The 8,338-nt window shown below is 41.7% G+C and overlaps 1 long non-coding RNA gene across 1 annotated transcript; it reads left to right on the forward strand.

The window, feature by feature from the left end:
• Positions 1 to 436: 436 nt before the first annotated feature.
• On the forward strand, positions 437 to 8,338 carry LOC117553790. Its single transcript, XR_004570194.1, has 3 exons — positions 437 to 577; positions 1,475 to 1,619; positions 8,282 to 8,338. It is a non-coding gene; the product is annotated as an uncharacterized LOC117553790 (long non-coding RNA).

The following is an 8,338-nucleotide window of genomic DNA, read 5'->3' on the forward strand; positions in this document are numbered from 1 at the left end:
TTTTCATGACATTCCTAACTTACTATATTGTAAACATCTACAGTTGACAATATCATTAAAAAAAATAAAAATCATAGAAAGTGGAGAAATCTCTGCAGGGAGGACCAAGGTTGAAAACACACACTGTTATTTACTCAACAATAAGTCACAGTTATCCTTGTTTTATTTATGTTGCTGTGTTTTTTTTTCATTGGTCAGTATACAGTAATAAACCTTAGTTTTACAGTATAATGTATGGTTTTCGGATTCTGGCCGACAGCCAGAGCTACGGCACTTGAAATAGAATTTAGCCAAAACACGGCAGACAAGTCAGGCATGTTTGGAATGAGTCCACAACACTCCTGATTGGTTAATATAAACGTAATCGAAGAAACCTGCCAATGAGAACGGTCCGCGCCTGTCGTTCACATTTGAAACATTCACATCAGTTTGAGCGGGTCTCCTCCTGCTGGAGCTACAGCTGTCTGTATGTCTACTGCAGGAGTTTAGTTTATGGATTAATATCGGGATCGTTTTACATCTACACGTTAAATATGAGCATCGGGACGTCAACAAAGAACAGAAGACTTGAGATCTGGTGAGTCCTGCAATTGTAATGGAGTTAAACATGTATTTAGATAATCCTTAGATTGTGAATGTTTTATTTTTTATTTAAGGTTCCGTTTCTTCTTCTAGTTAGCTGAGTTTCTTCCCGTTAAGTTGGTATGCATCATTAATAGGTTGTTAAATGTTAAGAAGCCCTGAGATGCTGTTTCTTGCAAGATGTTGCGCCCGGGAAACCCGGCTTTACATGTGGCTGCTAACGTTAGTTTACAGCTTATTGCGGTGCTGCCCCCACCCTCTCGTCTCCAACACGGGAGAATTACACATAAACATGCAGCAGGGTGTCACAGTGTTGTCGCCAAGTTTAATGTAAAGTTTCACAGCTTTCTTACAGCGGAATCTAGTTGGTTAATGTTCAGTAGCCAACAGCTAGCATAGCATAAACAGCTAACCGCTAACGTTCGGCTAACTTGCTAGTTAGCCCTGCTCTATATATTACACGCTAACATGACTAGCTAGTGTCACACTGTGTGAACTAAAATACTTTTTGTATTACGACATCATACATGCTTGGTCCAAATCACTGCTCAAATTAATTATTTTTGAAATGTATAGTAAAGAAACACTCAGACATGCATGAAATAACATAGCAAAAGAATACGGGTAATGTTTGACCCATGTTGTCCCTTAGAAGTGTAGTGATACAAACATGATTTTTATTCAAAAAGTAAGAAAGGAAAAATAAAAATTAGAATTGGTGTTGATCCAAAACAGGTTAATTGAGGAATACCTGGAATCCTGAATGGTTAAAGTAATTTATTGCAAAGATATTTACAATTAAAACTAATTCGGGTCACTTTTGACACATGTTGGTTGTATGTTGTGTAACAAAGGGTTAACATGACAGCTGTGATGTTCACTCTTTTGACAGAGCACCAGTGGACAGTGAGGACTATGGAAGAGAAGATGTGATGGCTTTGTGTGGAAAGCTGCTGATGCCATCCTGTGTCCCTCATCAGTCTCTCCAGGCAGCACCCAGCTATTCTTCCATCTTGCAGATGAAAATACTTTGATATGTGAGTAATAACTAACTTGTGTCTAACATAATATTGAATGTGGTTTAGTAAAGTATTTAAAAATACCCCACATTGTACAGGACAATCAGACCTTGTTCAACAAAGATCATCAGACTATTGTTTTGTCTTTGAGGTACAGCTGCAGCAGAGAGTCTGAGTTTGAAGAAAACACTAATATTTTATTTAGTGTTGTTTAATCAATCAATATTTACTGGTCTTGAATTTCCTCACTGGATTACAAAATGCTCGAATCTTATTGAACAGGGACATTATGCAGATGTCATCACCTGAAGATGAAAATATAGATTCAGCGATATGTACCATTTTAAGTAGGGATGCACGATATTGTTTTTTTGAAACCGATAACGATAACTTCCTGCTTCTCAAGACCGATACCGATAACACAATTTTTTTTAACGCCACTAATTATTTTAACGCGATTAACGCATGTGTATTTTTTTTCCTTGGCCGCCCCGTAGTTTCAGAGCGCATCGAGTTTAAAATACCATCTATAAGCTGATGCTGACAACCCCGCTCCTGCCGCCCGCTTGTGGCAGACCACACTTCCACGCTCACCGGCAGGCACCGACTGGTCATCTGGAGGACCGGGAGGGTGTGTGTATGTGTGGCCCGAGCGAGCGAGAGAGAGACCTTACGTGCATTGTTGTTGTTAGCATCTGGTGCTAGCTAGCTGCGCTAATGGATATAAGGAGCTGTTTAAATGAAAACAGAGGAGCGACATTTCGCCACAACTGCGCCGAGCACTTGACTTTATGCAGGAAGCCAGACAGTGGGACATTGTACGAAAAGTCAGCACACTCAGCACGGATAGTGCGCAACATGATTGCAGCGTCCAGGCAGCTCCGGTTCGAGCATATGCCTTGAGTTGCACATAGCTCCAACGCGCGCGCGCACAGACACACACACACACTAGGGCTGAACGATATACCGTGTCATGGCGATAACCACGGTATGCGCATGCGCGGTATTCACACCGCAGGGACGTGCGGTTTTATTCATTTAAAACAAAACAAAATGCTAACGCACTTTAGCACAGAATTCAAAAATAAAGATACCCTTATTACTTATCGAAACTACACATACAATATATCCGATTAAAGCTGAGACTCCACAGATTATTTAAGTATAGTATCTAAGCGATCCGATCTCGCAACAGGGGAAGCAAACACAGACATCACAACACGTACCTTTTACAGAGCTTTTACGGGAGATCGTCTCACCGTAGCTGTCAATCTGATCAAAAGACGTGTTCAATGGCATTAAAACGAGAAAGAAAAAACGCGGCTGAATCGGTTGATCCATAGGTTGATAATGTATCTGTGGCTTTGAAGCAATTGTTTATAATCCATAATTCCATTTTTATGTAAAAATCGGATCACAAAAGTTAGCTGCTAATGGTAGCCACCTTGGTGGTATGCAGCTACGCGTCGTCACTCTCACTCCTTATTTGTTCATGTGTTGGTATGTGACTGTGTGTAGAACTTCCCCTGATATTTGACCTTTTTAGACAGATTTAGCACAAAAAAACCCTCTTTTGGGGCCATTTGGGTGGATTTTCCATATCTCTGGCCCACCTTGCTGGATTTTGACATGTGACATCTCTTTCTGACCGTCAGAGCCAATGGAATCGAGGGGAAATCACACAGTCCTTATTTGGTAATGTGTGTGTGAGAGACTTCCGCCTTACCAAGACCGGAAGCAGCAGCCACTCTGGTGGCTACCATTAGCAGCTAACTTTTGCTCTGCGATATTTACATAAAAATGGAATTATGGATTATAAATTAAATCATTTTTTTATACAGAGACGTTACAAACCTATGGATTAACCAATTCAGCCGCGTTTTTTCTTTCTCGTTTTAATGCCATTGAACACGTCTTTTGATCAGATTGACAGCTACGGTGAGACATCTCCCCTCGAAGCTACGTAAAGGTACGTGTTGTGATGTCTGTGTTTGCTTCCCCTGTCCGAGTTCAGATCACTCAGTGATGATACTATATACCTAAATAATCTGTGGATCCTCAGCTTTAATCGGATATCTTGTAAGTGCAGCTACGATAAGTAATAATAAGGGTACTTTTATCTTTAGTTCTGTGCCAAAGTGCGTTAGCATTTTTCGCTCAGGGGTCATTTAGATGCTTCTTATGAGACTTGTGTTTTGTTTTGGTATAAAATGGTTTGTATCGTCAGTTAGCTGAGATTATTTCCGTTAATCCGGTATAACACATTAATAGGTTCTTAAATATTACGATCCCCTGAGACACTGTCGTGAAAAATAAAGTAAAGTACCCGCCGGGACTTTGGGGTTTAACAGGTTTAAAAAAACGCAATATATACCGCAGGGGGGGAAAAAACCGCGATGTCAGTTTTTCTCAATACCGTGCAGCCCTAACACACACACACACACACACACACACACACACACACACACACACACACACACACACACACACACACACACACACACACACACACACACACACCGTATTGTAGTATGAGAGAGGTTCCAGGTTGAATTGAGGCGAATATTTGTAATGTTCAGAGGTTGTTGTGTTTAATATTCATGAAAATATTTGTCATTGTTGAAATGATAATAAACATTAGCATAAAGCATATTTGTCCACTCATGTTGATAAGAGTATTAAAAACTTGAAAAATATTCCTCTAAGGTGCATTTAGAACAGATCAAAAATGTGCGATTAATCGCGATTAACTATGGACAATCATGCGATTAAATATTTTAATCGACTGACAGCCCTAATATATATATATTAAATGTACCTGTAGGTTTTGCACACCTGGTCGTAAAAAAAGACTAGTAGTGAGCAAATGACATGAACATTACTACTATGAACAAAACAAAGCCAAGAGAACAGTTTTGACTCTTCAAAGTGACCATATTTATTTTCCCAAATAAATATAATTGAGTCAATCAGTCAATGACAATGTGTTTCCCTGAACAATGAGTGAACAATGAGTGGTCCATATTAAGAAATGGAAACAACTATTACCTGGCATTTATAGGACAACAAGCCTATCAAACATTTGCCAAAATAAATCAAACAAAAACAATTTGACAACCTGTCAAATAGATTGTAAAATGTAAACATTTGCCATAGTAAGGTGCATCACTTAGTGATATAAAAATAAAGGCCTCTACTCCTCTAGAAGGGATGCTGCAAAAGTGCAAATCTTTGCATAAGGATTCAAATTAAATACTGACAAGTAAAATCAGTCTCTGTAAACAAACTGAAAAGGTGCATTCCTCACAGTAACAAAAAAATAAGGTACTGAAACAAGTTAGACATTTATATGTAAACACAAACTGAAAAAGTGCATTCCACACAGTAACAAACAGTCATTTACAGAACAAAGGATTAATGACTTGCTTTATAACCCATATAAATGACAGTGAACCCGTTTTTCACAAAAGCATAAGGTTTCAATTGTCCTCTTTTTTTCTCAGAGAGAGAGATTCACATTTGACCCTTGATCCTGCATTGTTACTTTAGCTCCCTTTAGAGCAGGTAGCTATTCTTCTAAAGTTCTACTTTTTTTTAAAATTCTGGTTTGATCAGAGGGAGATTTTTTTTTGACGAAGAGCAGCATCTCTGCCTTGTCGCATGCAAGTCGGTTTCTTTGCTGGGTCATCACGTGTCCAGCAGCAGAAAACAAACGCTCGCTGTCAACGCTAGTGCAAGGAGCCGACAGATATTTACGAGCAAGTTGGGCCAGGCACTCGTAACGGGACTGGTTGCTTCTCCAGTATTCCAGCGGGCAACGGTTCATGGGAAGCGTGGCCTCCAACAGATATGACTGGAGCTTTCAGTAAAAAACAAAACACAGAAGAACAAAATATAATTATGATGATGTTCTGAATATCCGGTCCCATTTGTAACATAAGTTATACATTGTGTTCATAAAACAATTAAAACAAAAATATACACTTACGTTCGCATCGACTCTGCTGTTTTCCTGGTGTTCAGTTGCAGCATCTGTATTTTCTTCGAGGATTGCCTCAAACATGCCCAAGAAGGAGTTGTTGTTCTCGTCTCCCCTGCTGCTCTTTGCCGGTGGCTCATCTGGCTGGGGGCCGGGGGTGTCTGTGGCACGGCGGTCTCTCTCGACGACGCTGTACAGCTGTTCCCGCAGCATTTCTATAGCTTGCCGTTTTGATGCAAGGGTGAAGTAGCGGTCCTTGTACCTCGGGTCCAATAGCGTTGAGAAATAATACAAGGGCTTTTCCTCGATGTCACCAAAACGCGTTTGGACTGCTTTTAACAGGGTCTCCTTTGAAGTTTTCACTCTGTGGTCTGTTGGAACAGTTTGTTTTAGCAGGCGCGTTAAGGCTTGGATGGAGGGGATTACGTCTGCCGTTGTGGCTGTAGTTTTGCTAATATTTCTAGTCAGCTGTTCACACGGATCGAGGATGGTCAACATGTTTTCAACCAGGGCCCATTGGTGGGAGTTGAGTGTTGCTGGTAACTTGTATTCTACTGCATAAGCTGCAATAGCTTGCTTCTGCGCCACCAGATTCTTAAGCATGTAAAATGTACTGTTCCAACGTGTGGCCACGTCCTGTTGGAGTCGTGTACTGGTGGTAGTAGTAGTGGTTGTTGTTCCATTTCGCAGGTTTGCCTGTAACTTTTCCAGGGCGGTGGACGCTACTTGGGAGTGCTTAAAATGTCCAACAATCTTCCGCCCGATGGCAACACAGTCAGACACAGCTCTTTGGCTAAGCACAGCCTCATTCACGGCCAACTGTAAAGTGTGGGCCATGCAGCCCAGGCTATCAACTCCATAGTCACCAAAAGCCTTCGCCATATTACGTGCGTTGTCTCTTAGGACAACATGGACCATCTCTTTACTAATGTTCCATTGCTGAAGCATGGCTTCAAAAGCCTCACGGATCATATCGGCTGTGTGTGAACCTGGTAGCTCCTGAGAATGCAACACCGCTCTGTACAGTTTGTAGTCTTTGTCCAGCCACTGCGCCGTCAGACCTAGCATGCTAACGGGGCTAACATCACTGGTCCATATGTCCGTGGTGAAACTTATGTCCCGTATATCGTTATCGATCAGAGTATGAAGGAGTGTGGCGATCTCATTATACTTGGCTGGTAAACACTCGTCTGAAAAGTGGCGGCGGCTTGGAAGGATAAACCTGGGCTCCAAATGATTAACTAGCCGACTGAATCCTTTCTCTTCGACAAGGGAAAAGGGCTGGTCGTCAAGCGCCATCATTTCTATGATGAAGTTAGAGATCGTTTTAGCCCTGGGGTCGTCTCTGGCAAACTTCTTGCCTTTTTCAAAAGTCTCGTCGATAGATAAAAGCCCCGGTGCCTTTGCAGCTGGCTTTGGATTTGCCGCTAGTTTAGCAGCGCAGGCGTCTTTGTACGCTTTTAACACACCATCGTAGCGATGGCGATGTTTCAGGTGATCAGGTTCGAAGTATTATAGCTCGTTGCCTTTTTCCCTCCTCGTGGAACTTCTGCATTACATTTGTTACAAATAGCAAGCAAACTTTCCAACTCCGAAACTTTGAAATAGTCCCATACCACCGACGACATGTTTGTTTACTGTCCTGGCTTCACGGCCGCACACCATTTACGTCACAGCCAGGCATGAGTTAGGGAGCGCTGGATTTGTGAAGAATCCCCTCTTCCTAAACCACTAATACCACAGTACTGGCAAAACGGGAGGAGCCGAGTGAAAAACAAGCGCCCCTCATCCCAATCCACCCACACCGCAGTATTTTTTTTATTTTTTTTTACCCAAAAAATATATTGTATATTATCGGGGCTATTAATACTGGTATCGGGTTTATGGGGATGACGTCATAATTGCTAATATCGGACCGATAATTATTAAATTAAAACTGCGATATAATGTGTATGTAGCAATAATACATATGACATATATTTTAAATGTCTCCAGTACCGATAAAAAGTCCAATAACGTCGGAGCTTAACGTTACCACTGTCTTTAATAATTCCGGCCCGTTTAATACCAGGGCTCGGTACCCATCCCTACATAGGGGGAGGCGCAGCATATTGCTAAGGACTAAATACGATGGAGAGTTCTCATCTCAGCCTTATTACCCATAGGGGATGAAGAGGAGTAAGTAAATAAAGAGGCCGGCGCTCTAGGGTCTGGTTCTGCTGTGCGTTTTATTGATTAACGGTAAAACATTTCAGAATTCCTCCACGGGATGCCATTGTACATCACTCAACCCGCAAAATACACACACTCAGTCAGTACATAGCTTGACCCGCGAATTTGCGGGCCAGGAATTTGCGGGCACAGCTGTAGCTACGTGTGTGTACGCGGGTTTCTAAATGTGCGTGTGTGTTTATGTTGACAAGGAGGTTTAATGTGCTACACAAAACGTGCAGTCGGTTTCATTTTCATCGCCTTTTGTAGTAGAGTTAGCAGGGTATTTTTATTTTAACTCTCGTCCCAAAATTATTTTTTATCCTCCCCGATACTATTTTTTTCGACGACGGGACGTCCTTAAGCTCGAGCCCTGTGCTTGTGCTTCAAAGGTCCATCATACAAGATTTAGGGGATCTATTGGCAGCTGCTGATAATAACATCCATCATTATGGTTTACTAATAGTTATCACTTCACTTCCTCCTCCAGCACCTGGACACAGCAGGAACCTACGCCAGGATCCTGTTTGTGGACTTCAGCTCTGCC

The sequence above is a fragment of the Gymnodraco acuticeps genome, unplaced genomic scaffold (assembly GCF_902827175.1).
Source record: "Gymnodraco acuticeps unplaced genomic scaffold, fGymAcu1.1, whole genome shotgun sequence".
Classification (NCBI taxonomy): domain Eukaryota; kingdom Metazoa; phylum Chordata; class Actinopteri; order Perciformes; family Bathydraconidae; genus Gymnodraco; species Gymnodraco acuticeps.